At 58.1% G+C, this 13,779-nt stretch overlaps 1 protein-coding gene across 4 annotated transcripts in view; it reads left to right on the top strand.

Annotated features, from left to right (window-relative positions):
• Positions 1-13,779, top strand: part of LOC146811142 (uncharacterized) — a 442,239-nt gene that overhangs the window by 8,010 nt on the left and 420,450 nt on the right. The gene's annotated exons all lie outside the window — the stretch shown is intronic.

Genomic DNA, 13,779 nt, shown 5'->3' with positions numbered 1-13,779 from the left:
GCTACAGAACCTTTTAAATTAATTTAAAAAAATTGCTTTGGGTGAAGGCACTTTCACTTTTAATGTTGGCCGCGCTCCTTTCTTTAGATGCTGCTTGCTGTAACCTGAATACGGCGAGCAGCATCTAAAGAAAGGGGCGCGTCTACCATTAGAGTGGCCTTGCAATTGTGAGTTTGAGCTATTGGCAATAAAAATGACAATGCCTTTTATATGTGTTGCTTTAAAAAACACAGAAATAAGAGGCATTGTCATTTACAATGCCAATAGCTTAAACATTCATAAATGAGAGACCTATTGCATTGAAAATGCTTGTTACTTCTGGTACGAGGACAAGAACAGGAGTAAGGTCACATTCCTATATGGTTGCAGTAGTGGCAGATTTATGCTGTGTATACACTGTTGACACAGTGATTGTCGGTTCGTTCAGTGTCTTTAGGGAACGTTATCCCATTTAATATTTTAAACAAGTGAAACACCGACATTAAGCAGTGAATAAACATAGGTGCCAATTACGATCCGGTAAAAAAAAATCCCGTACGACTCGTATCCGGTACGAGTCGCATTGGGAATAATTCCCCACACGTCCTCAGGTCAGAAAAAGTGTCCGACACGTCCTTGGACGATTTACTGTACAAACGTGAAAAGCGAAGTCCGACCGGGGAATCACGAACCGTCCCGGGCGTCCGAATGTACAACCGTATGGTTAAAAGACCGTCCGCACCGAACTCCAATAGCAACCATGGAGACGTCCAAACAGATGCCCGGTACGCGCCGTACCCCCCCCAGCCCCCGCATGTACGTGCCGTACCCCCCCCCAGCCCCCGCATGTACGCGCCGTACCCCCCCAGCCCCCGCATGTACGCGCCATCCCCCCCCAGCCCCCGCATGTACGCGCCGTACCCCCCCAGCCCCCGCATGTACGCGCCGTCCCCCCCCAGCCCCCGCATGTACGCGCCGTACCCCCCCAGCCCCCGCATGTATGCGCCATCCCCCCCAGCCCCCGCATGTACGCGCCGTACCCCCCCAGCCCCCGCATGTACGCGCCGTACCCCCCGTGTATGTACACCCGTGTACGTGTCGAACGCCCCCGTGTATGTACACCCGTGTACGTGTCGAACCCCCCCGTGTATGTACACCCGAGTACGTGTCAAACCCCCCCATGTATGTACACCCGTGTACGTTCGAGTCGTACCCCCACCCGTGTATGTACGGTGCGTACCCCCAGCGCTACGCGCTGGGGGTACACACCGTACATACACGGGTGGGGGTACGACTCGAACATACACGGGTGTACATACACAAGGGGGTTCGACACGTACTCGGGTGTACATACACGGGGGGTTCGACTCGTACTCGGGTGTACATACACGGGGGGTTCGACACGTACTCGGGTGTACATACACGGGGGGTTCGACTCGTACTCGGGTGTACATACACGGGGGGTTCGACTCGTACTCGGGTGTACATACACGGGGGGGTTCGACTCGTACTCGGGTGTACATACACGGGGGGGTTCGACACGTACTCGGGTGTACATACACGGGGGGTTCGACTCATACTCGGGTGTACATACACGGGGGGTTCGACTCGTACTCGGGTGTACATACACGGGGGGTTCGACTCGTACTCGGGTGTACATACACGGGGGGTTCGACTCGTACTCGGGTGTACATACACGGGGGGGTTCGACACGTACTCGGGTGTACATACACGGGGGGTTCGACTCGTACTCGGGTGTACATACACGGGGAGGTTCGACACGTACTCGGGTGTACATACAGGGGGGGTTCGACTCGTACTCGGGTGTACATACACGGGGGGGTTCGACTCGTACTCGGGTGTACATACACGGGGGGTTCGACACGTACTCGGGTGTACATACATGGGGGTTCGACTCGTACTGGGGTGTACATACATGGGGGGGTTCGACACGTACTCGGGTGTACATACACGGGAGGTTCGACTCGTACTCGGGTGTACATACACGGGGGTTCGACTCGTACTCAGGTGTACATACACGGGGGGTTCGACTCGTACTTGGGTGTACATACACAGGGGGTTTGACTCGTACTCGGGTGTACATACACGGGGGGTTCGACATGTACTCGGGTGTACATACACGGGGGTTCGACTCGTACTCGGGTGTAAATACACGGGGGGTTCGACTCGTACTCGGGTGTACATACACGGGGGGGTTCGACTCGTACTCGGGTGTACATACACGGGGGGGTTCGACACGTACTCGGGTGCACATACACGGGGGGTTCGACTCGTACTCGGGTGTACATACACGGGGGGGTTCGACTCGTACTCGGGTGTACATACACGGGGGGTTCGACACGTACTCGGGTGTACATACACGGGGGGTTCGACTCGTACTCGGGTGTACATACACGGGGGTTCGACACGTACTCGGGTGTACATACACGGGGGGTTCGACTTGTACTCGGGTGTACATACACGGGGGGTTCGACTCGTACTCGGGTGTACATACACGGGGGGTTCGACTCGTACTCGGGTGTACATACACGGGGGGTTCGACTCGTACTCGGGTGTACATACACGGGGGGGTTCGACACGTACTCGGGTGTACATACACGGGGGTTCGACTCGTACTCGGGTGTACATACACGGGGGGGGTTCGACACGTACTCGGGTATACATACAGGGGGGGTTCGACTCGTACTCGGGTGTACATACACGGGGGGTTCGACTCGTACTCGGGTGTACATACACGGGGGGGTTCGACACGTACTCGGGTGTACATACACAGGGGTTCGACTCGTACTTGGGTGTACATACACGGGGGGGTTCGACACGTACTCGGGTGTACATACACGGGGGGTTCGACTCGTACTCGGGTGTACATACACGGGGGGGTTCGACTCGTACTCGGGTGTACATACACGGGGGGTTCGACACGTACTCGGGTGTACATACACGGGGGGTTCGACTCGTACTCGGGTGTACATACACGGGGGGTTCGACACGTACTCGGGTGTACATACACGGGGGGTTCGACACGTACTCGGGTGTACATACACGGGGGGTTCGAATCGTACTCGGGTGTACATACACGGGGGGTTCGACTCGTACTCGGGTGTACATACACGGGGGGGTTCGACTCGTACTCGGGTGTACATACACGGGGGGGTTCAACACGTACTCGGGTGTACATACACGGGGGGTTCGACTCATACTCGGGTGTACATACACGGGGGGTTCGACTCGTACTCGGGTGTACATACACGGGGGGTTCGACTTGTACTCGGGTGTACATACACGGGGGGTTCGACTCGTACTCGGGTGTACATACACGGGGGGTTCGACACGTACTCGGGTGTACATACACGGGGGGTTCGACTCGTACTCGGGTGTACATACACGGGGAGGTTCGACACGTACTCGGGTGTACATACAGGGGGGGTTCGACTCGTACTCGGGTGTACATACACGGGGGGGTTCGACTCGTACTCGGGTGTACATACACGGGGGATTCGACACGTACTCGGGTGTACATACATGGGGGTTCGACTCGTACTCGGGTGTACATACACGGGGGGGTTCGACACGTACTCGGGTGTACATACACGGGGGGTTCGACTCGTACTCGGGTGTACATACACGGGGGTTCGACTCGTACTCGGGTGTACATACACGGGGGGGTTCGACTCGTACTTGGGTGTACACACAGGGGGGTTCGACTCGTACTCGGGTGTACTTACACGGGGGTTCGACATGTACTCGGGTGTACATACACGGGGGTTCGACTCGTACTCGGGTGTACATACACGGGGGGTTCGACTCGTACTCGGGTGTACATACACGGGGGTTCGACTCGTACTCGGGTGTACATACACGGGGGGGTTCGACTCGTACTCGGGTGTACATACACGGGGGGGTTCGACACGTACTCGGGTGCACATACACGGGGGGTTCGACTCGTACTCGGGTGTACATACACGGGGGGGTTCGACTCGTACTCGGGTGTACATACACGGGGGGTTCGACACGTACTCGGGTGTACATACACGGGGGGTTCGACTCGTACTCGGGTGTACATACACGGGGGTTCGACACGTACTCGGGTGTACATACACGGGGGGTTCGACTTGTACTCGGGTGTACATACACGGGGGGTTCGACTCGTACTCGGGTGTACATACACGGGGGGTTCGACTCGTACTCGGGTGTACATACACGGGGGGTTCGACTCGTACTCGGGTGTACATACACGGGGGGGTTCGACACGTACTCGGGTGTACATACACGGGGGTTCGACTCGTACTCGGGTGTACATACACGGGGGGGTTCGACACGTACTCGGGTATACATACAGGGGGGGTTCGACTCGTACTCGGGCGTACATACACGGGGGGTTCGACTCGTACTCGGGTGTACATACACGGGGGGGTTCGACACGTACTCGGGTGTACATACACAGGGGTTCGACTCGTACTCGGGTGTACATACACGGGGGGGTTCGACACGTACTCGGGTGTACATACACGGGGGGTTCGACTCGTACTCGGGTGTACATACACGGGGGGTTCGACTCGTACTCGGGTGTACATACACGGGGGGTTCGACACGTACTCGGGTGTACATACACGGGGGGTTCGACTCGTACTCGGGTGTACATACACGGGGGGTTCGACACGTACTCGGGTGTACATACACGGGGGGTTCGACTCGTACTCGGGTGTACATACACGGGGGGTTCGACTCGTACTCGGGTGTACATACACGGGGGGGTTCGACACGTACTCGGGTGTACATACACGGGGGGGTTCGACACGTACTCGGGTGTACATACACGGGGGGGTTCGACACGTACTCGGGTGTACATACACGGGGGGTTCGACTCGTACTCGGGTGTACATACACGGGGGGTTCGACTCGTACTCGGGTGTACATACACGGGGGGTTCGACTCGTACTCGGGTGTACATTCACGGGGGGTTCGACTCGTACTCGGGTGTACATACACGGGGGGGTTCGACACGTACTCGGGTGTACATACACAGGGGGTTCGACTCGTACTCGGGTGTACATACACGGGGGGGTTCGACACGTACTCGGGTGTACATACAGGGGGGGTTCGACTCGTACTCGGGTGTACATACACGGGGGGGTTCGACTCGTACTCGGGTGTACATACACGGGGGGTTCGACACGTACTCGGGTGTACATACATGGGGGTTCGACTCGTACTCGGGTGTACATACACGGGGGGGTTCGACACGTACTCGGGTGTACATACACGGGGGGTTCGACTCGTACTCGGGTGTACATACACGGGGGTTCGACTCGTACTCGGGTGTACATACACGGGGGGGTTCGACTTGTACTTGGGTGTACATACACGGGGGGTTCGACTCGTACTCGGGTGTACATACACGGGGGGTTCGACATGTACTCGGGTGTACATACACGGGGGTTCGACTCGTACTCAGGTGTACATACACGGGGGGTTCGACTCGTACTCGGGTGTACATACACGGGGGTTTGACTCGTACTCGGGTGTACATACACGGGGGGGTTCGACTCGTACTCGGGTGTACATACACGGGGGGGTTCGACACGTACTCGGGTGTACATACACGGGGGGGTTCGACACGTACTCGGGTGCACATACACGGGGGGTTCGACTCGTACTCGGGTATACATACACGGGGGGGTTCGACTCGTACTCGGGTGTACATACACGGGGGGTTCGACACGTACTCGGGTGTACATACACGGGGGGTTCGACTCGTACTCGGGTGTACATACACGGGGGTTCGACACGTACTCGGGTGTACATACACGGGGGGTTCGACTTGAACTCGGGTGTACATACACGGGGGGTTCGACTCGTACTCGGGTGTACATACACGGGGGATTCGACTCGTACTCGGGTGTACATACACGGGGGGTTCGACTCATACTCGGGTGTACATACACGGGGGGGTTCGACACGTACTCGGGTGTACATACACGGGGGGTTCGACTCGTACTCGGGTGTACATACACGGGGGGGTTCGACACGTACTCGGGTGTACATACAGGGGGGGTTCGACTCGTACTCGGGTGTACATACACGGGGGGTTCGACAAATACTCGGGTGTACATACACGGGGGGGTTCGACACGTACTCGGGTGTACATACACAGGGGTTCGACTCGTACTCGGGTGTACATACACGGGGGGGTTCGACACGTACTCGGGTGTACATACACGGGGGGTTCGACTCGTACTCGGGTGTACATACACGGGGGGTTCGACTCGTACTCGGGTGTACATACACGGGGGGTTCGACACGTACTCGGGTGTACATACACAGGGGTTCGACTCGTACTCGGGTGTACATACATGGGGGGGTTCGACACGTACTCGGGTGTACATACACGGGGGGTTCGACTCGTACTCGGGTGTACATACACGGGGGGTTCGACTCGTACTCGGGTGTACATACACGGGGGGTTCGACACGTACTCGGGTGTACATACACGGGGGGTTCGACTCGTACTCGGGTGTACATACACGGGGGGTTCGACACGTACTCGGGTGTACATACACGGGGGGTTCGACACGTACTCGGGTGTACATACACGGGGGGTTCGAATCGTACTCGGGTGTACATACACGGGGGGTTCGACTCGTACTCGGGTGTACATACACGGGGGGGTTCGACTCGTACTCGGGTGTACATACACGGGGGGGTTCGACACGTACTCGGGTGTACATACACGGGGGGTTCGACTCATACTCGGGTGTACATACACGGGGGGTTCGACTCGTACTCGGGTGTACATACACGGGGGGTTCGACTTGTACTCGGGTGTACATACACGGGGGGTTCGACTCGTACTCGGGTGTACATACACGGGGGGTTCGACACGTACTCGGGTGTACATACACGGGGGGTTCGACTCGTACTCGGGTGTACATACACGGGGAGGTTCGACACGTACTCGGGTGTACATACAGGGGGGGTTCGACTCGTACTCGGGTGTACATACACGGGGGGTTCGACTCGTACTCGGGTGTACATACACGGGGGGTTCGACACGTACTCGGGTGTACATACATGGGGGTTCGACTCGTACTCGGGTGTACATACACGGGGGGGTTCGACACGTACTCGGGTGTACATACACGGGGGGTTCGACTCGTACTCGGGTGTACATACACGGGGGTTCGACTCGTACTCGGGTGTACATACACGGGGGGGTTCGACTCGTACTTGGGTGTACATACACGGGGGGTTCGACTCGTACTCGGGTGTACATACACGGGGGGTTCGACATGTACTCGGGTGTACATACACGGGGGTTCGACTCGTACTCGGGTGTACATACACGGGGGGTTCGACTCGTACTCGGGTGTACATACACGGGGGTTCGACTCGTACTCGGGTGTACATACACGGGGGGTTCGACTCGTACTCGGGTGTACATACACGGGGGGGTTCGACACGTACTCGGGTGCACATACACGGGGGGTTCGACTCGTACTCGGGTGTACATACACGGGGGGGTTCGACTCGTACTCGGGTGTACATACACGGGGGGTTCGACACGTACTCGGGTGTACATACACAGGGGGTTCGACTCGTACTCGGGTGTACATACACGGGGGTTCGACACGTACTCGGGTGTACATACACGGGGGGTTCGACTTGTACTCGGGTGTACATACACGGGGGGTTCGACTCGTACTCGGGTGTACATACACGGGGGGTTCGACTCGTACTCGGGTGTACATACACGGGGGGGTTCGACACGTACTCGGGTGTACATACACGGGGGTTCGACTCGTACTCGGGTGTACATACACGGGGGGGGTTCGACATGTACTCGGGTATACATACAGGGGGGGTTCGACTCGTACTCGGGTGTACATACACGGGGGGTTCGACTCGTACTCGGGTGTACATACACGGGGGGGTTCGACAGGTACTCGGGTGTACATACACAGGGGTTCGACTCGTACTCGGGTGTACATACACGGGGGGGTTCGACACGTACTCGGGTGTACATACACGGGGGGTTCGACTCGTACTCGGGTGTACATACACGGGGGGTTCGACTCGTACTCGGGTGTACATACACGGGGGGTTCGACACGTACTCGGGTGTACATACACGGGGGGTTCGACTCGTACTCGGGTGTACATACACGGGGGGTTCGACACGTACTCGGGTGTACATACACGGGGGGTTCGACTCGTACTCGGGTGTACATACACGGGGGGTTCGACTCGTACTCGGGTGTACATACACGGGGGGGTTCGACTCGTACTCGGGTGTACATACACGGGGGGGTTCGACACGTACTCGGGTGTACATACACGGGGGGGTTCGACACGTACTCGGGTGTACATACACGGGGGGGTTCGACACGTACTCGGGTGTACATACACGGGGGGTTCGACTCGTACTCGGGTGTACATACACGGGGGGTTCGACTCGTACTCGGGTGTACATACACGGGGGGTTCGACTCGTACTCGGGTGTACATACACGGGGGGTTCGACTCGTACTCGGGTGTACATACACGGGGGGGTTCGACACGTACTCGGGTGTACATACACGGGGGGTTCGACTCGTACTCGGGTGTACATACACGGGGGGGTTCGACACGTACTCGGGTGTACATACAGGGGGGGTTCGACTCGTACTCGGGTGTACATACACGGGGGGGTTCGACTCGTACTCGGGTGTACATACACGGGGGGGTTCGACTCGTACTCGGGTGTACATACATGGGGGTTCGACTCGTACTCGGGTGTACATACACGGGGGGGTTCGACACGTACTCGGGTGTACATACACGGGGGGTTCGACTCGTACTCGGGTGTACATACACGGGGGTTCGACTCGTACTCGGGTGTACATACACGGGGGGGTTCGACTCGTACTTGGGTGTACATTCACGGGGGGTTCGACTCGTACTCGGGTGTACATACACGGGGGGTTCGACATGTACTCGGGTGTACATACACGGGGGTTCGACTCGTACTCAGGTGTACATACACGGGGGGTTCGACTCGTACTCGGGTGTACATACACGGGGGTTCGACTCGTACTCGGGTGTACATACACGGGGGGGTTCGACTTGTACTCGGGTGTACATACACGGGGGGGTTCGACACGTACTCGGGTGCACATACACGGGGGGTTCGACTCGTACTCGGGTATACATACACGGGGGGGTTCGACTCGTACTCGGGTGTACATACACGGGGGGTTCGACACGTACTCGGGTGTACATACACGGGGGGTTCGACTCGTACTCGGGTGTACATACACGGGGGTTCGACACGTACTCGGGTGTACATACACGGGGGGTTCGACTTGTACTCGGGTGTACATACACGGGGGTTCGACTCGTACTCGGGTGTACATACACGGGGGATTCGACTCGTACTCGGGTGTACATACACGGGGGGTTCGACTCATACTCGGGTGTACATACACGGGGGGGTTCGACACGTACTCGGGTGTACATACACGGGGCGTTCGACTCGTACTCGGGTGTACATACACGGGGGGTTCGACACGTACTCGGGTGTACATACAGGGGGGGTTCGACTCGTACTCGGGTGTACATACACGGGGGGTTCGACAAATACTCGGGTGTACATACACGGGGGGGTTCGACACGTACTCGGGTGTACATACACAGGGGTTCGACTCGTACTCGGGTGTACATACACGGGGGGGTTCGACACGTACTCGGGTGTACATACACGGGGGGTTCGACTCGTACTCGGGTGTACATACACGGGGGGTTCGACTCGTACTCGGGTGTACATACACGGGGGGTTCGACATGTACTCGGGTGTACATACACGGGGGTTCGACTCGTACTCGGGTGTACATACACGGGGGGTTCGACTCGTACTCGGGTGTACATACACGGGGGGTTCGACATGTACTCGGGTGTACATACACGGGGGTTCGACTCGTACTCAGGTGTACATACACGGGGGGTTCGACTCGTACTCGGGTGTACATACACGGGGGTTCGACTCGTACTCGGGTGTACATACACGGGGGGGTTCGACTTGTACTCGGGTGTACATACACGGGGGGGTTCGACACGTACTCGGGTGCACATACACGGGGGGTTCGACTCGTACTCGGGTATACATACACGGGGGGGTTCGACTCGTACTCGGGTGTACATACACGGGGGGTTCGACACGTACTCGGGTGTACATACACGGGGGGTTCGACTCGTACTCGGGTGTACATACACGGGGGTTCGACACGTACTCGGGTGTACATACACGGGGGGTTCGACTTGTACTCGGGTGTACATACACGGGGGGTTCGACTCGTACTCGGGTGTACATACACGGGGGATTCGACTCGTACTCGGGTGTACATACACGGGGGGTTCGACTCATACTCGGGTGTACATACACGGGGGGGTTCGACACGTACTCGGGTGTACATACACGGGGCGTTCGACTCGTACTCGGGTGTACATACACGGGGGGTTCGACACGTACTCGGGTGTACATACAGGGGGGGTTCGACTCGTACTCGGGTGTACATACACGGGGGGTTCGACAAATACTCGGGTGTACATACACGGGGGGGTTCGACACGTACTCGGGTGTACATACACAGGGGTTCGACTCGTACTCGGGTGTACATACACGGGGGGGTTCGACACGTACTCGGGTGTACATACACGGGGGGTTCGACTCGTACTCGGGTGTACATACACGGGGGGTTCGACTCGTACTCGGGTGTACATACACGGGGGGTTCGACATGTACTCGGGTGTACATACACGGGGGTTCGACTCGTACTCGGGTGTACATACACGGGGGGTTCGACTCGTACTCGGGTGTACATACACGGGGGTTCGACTCGTACTCGGGTGTACATACACGGGGGGTTCGACTCGTACTCGGGTGTACATACACGGGGGGGTTCGACACGTACTCGGGTGCACATACACGGGGGGTTCGACTCGTACTCGGGTGTACATACACGGGGGGGTTCGACTCGTACTCGGGTGTACATACACGGGGGGTTCGACACGTACTCGGGTGTACATACACAGGGGGTTCGACTCGTACTCGGGTGTACATACACGGGGGTTCGACACGTACTCGGGTGTACATACACGGGGGGTTCGACTTGTACTCGGGTGTACATACACGGGGGGTTCGACTCGTACTCGGGTGTACATACACGGGGGGTTCGACTCGTACTCGGGTGTACATACACGGGGGGGTTCGACACGTACTCGGGTGTACATACACGGGGGTTCGACTCGTACTCGGGTGTACATACACGGGGGGGGTTCGACATGTACTCGGGTATACATACAGGGGGGGTTCGACTCGTACTCGGGTGTACATACACGGGGGGTTCGACTCGTACTCGGGTGTACATACACGGGGGGGTTCGACAGGTACTCGGGTGTACATACACAGGGGTTCGACTCGTACTCGGGTGTACATACACGGGGGGGTTCGACACGTACTCGGGTGTACATACACGGGGGGTTCGACTCGTACTCGGGTGTACATACACGGGGGGTTCGACTCGTACTCGGGTGTACATACACGGGGGGTTCGACACGTACTCGGGTGTACATACACGGGGGGTTCGACTCGTACTCGGGTGTACATACACGGGGGGTTCGACACGTACTCGGGTGTACATACACGGGGGGTTCGACTCGTACTCGGGTGTACATACACGGGGGGTTCGACTCGTACTCGGGTGTACATACACGGGGGGGTTCGACTCGTACTCGGGTGTACATACACGGGGGGGTTCGACACGTACTCGGGTGTACATACACGGGGGGGTTCGACACGTACTCGGGTGTACATACACGGGGGGGTTCGACACGTACTCGGGTGTACATACACGGGGGGTTCGACTCGTACTCGGGTGTACATACACGGGGGGTTCGACTCGTACTCGGGTGTACATACACGGGGGTTCGACTCGTACTCGGGTGTACATACACGGGGGGTTCGACTCGTACTCGGGTGTACATACACGGGGGGGTTCGACACGTACTCGGGTGTACATACACGGGGGGTTCGACTCGTACTCGGGTGTACATACACGGGGGGGTTCGACACGTACTCGGGTGTACATACAGGGGGGGTTCGACTCGTACTCGGGTGTACATACACGGGGGGGTTCGACTCGTACTCGGGTGTACATACACGGGGGGTTCGACACGTACTCGGGTGTACATACATGGGGGTTCGACTCGTACTCGGGTGTACATACACGGGGGGGTTCGACACGTACTCGGGTGTACATACACGGGGGGTTCGACTCGTACTCGGGTGTACATACACGGGGGTTCGACTCGTACTCGGGTGTACATACACGGGGGGGTTCGACTCGTACTTGGGTGTACATTCACGGGGGGTTCGACTCGTACTCGGGTGTACATACACGGGGGGTTCGACATGTACTCGGGTGTACATACACGGGGGTTCGACTCGTACTCAGGTGTACATACACGGGGGGTTCGACTCGTACTCGGGTGTACATACACGGGGGTTCGACTCGTACTCGGGTGTACATACACGGGGGGGTTCGACTTGTACTCGGGTGTACATACACGGGGGGGTTCGACACGTACTCGGGTGCACATACACGGGGGGTTCGACTCGTACTCGGGTATACATACACGGGGGGGTTCGACTCGTACTCGGGTGTACATACACGGGGGGTTCGACACGTACTCGGGTGTACATACACGGGGGGTTCGACTCGTACTCGGGTGTACATACACGGGGGTTCGACACGTACTCGGGTGTACATACACGGGGGGTTCGACTTGTACTCGGGTGTACATACACGGGGGGTTCGACTCGTACTCGGGTGTACATACACGGGGGATTCGACTCGTACTCGGGTGTACATACACGGGGGGTTCGACTCATACTCGGGTGTACATACACGGGGGGGTTCGACACGTACTCGGGTGTACATACACGGGGCGTTCGACTCGTACTCGGGTGTACATACACGGGGGGTTCGACACGTACTCGGGTGTACATACAGGGGGGGTTCGACTCGTACTCGGGTGTACATACACGGGGGGTTCGACAAATACTCGGGTGTACATACACGGGGGGGTTCGACACGTACTCGGGTGTACATACACAGGGGTTCGACTCGTACTCGGGTGTACATACACGGGGGGGTTCGACACGTACTCGGGTGTACATACACGGGGGGTTCGACTCGTACTCGGGTGTACATACACGGGGGGTTCGACTCGTACTCGGGTGTACATACACGGGGGGGTTCGACTCGTACTCGGGTGTACATACACGGGGGGTTCGACACGTACTCGGGTGTACATACACGGGGGGTTCGACTCGTACTCGGGTGTACATACACGGGGGGTTCGACACGTACTCGGGTGTACATACACAGGGGTTCGACTCGTACTCGGGTGTACATACATGGGGGGTTCGACTCGTACTCGGGTGTACATACATGGGGGTTAGACTCGTACTCGGGTGTACATACTCGGGGGGTTCGACTCGTACTCGGGTGTACATACACGGGGGTACGGCGCGTACATGCAGCGGCTCGGGGGGGGTACGGCGCGTACATGCGGGGGCTGGTGGGGGGTACGGCGCGTACATGCGGGGGCTGGGGGTGGACGGCGTGTACATGCGGGGGCTGGGGGGGGTACGGCGCGTACATGCGGGGGCTGGGGGGGGTACGGCGCGTACATGCGGGGGCTGGGGGGGGTACGGCACGTACATGCGGGGCTGGGGGGGGGGT

Source organism: Triturus cristatus, chromosome 7 (genome assembly GCF_964204655.1).
Source record: "Triturus cristatus chromosome 7, aTriCri1.1, whole genome shotgun sequence".
Classification (NCBI taxonomy): Eukaryota; Metazoa; Chordata; class Amphibia; order Caudata; family Salamandridae; genus Triturus; species Triturus cristatus.
This window is presented reverse-complemented; position numbering and strand designations above follow the sequence as displayed.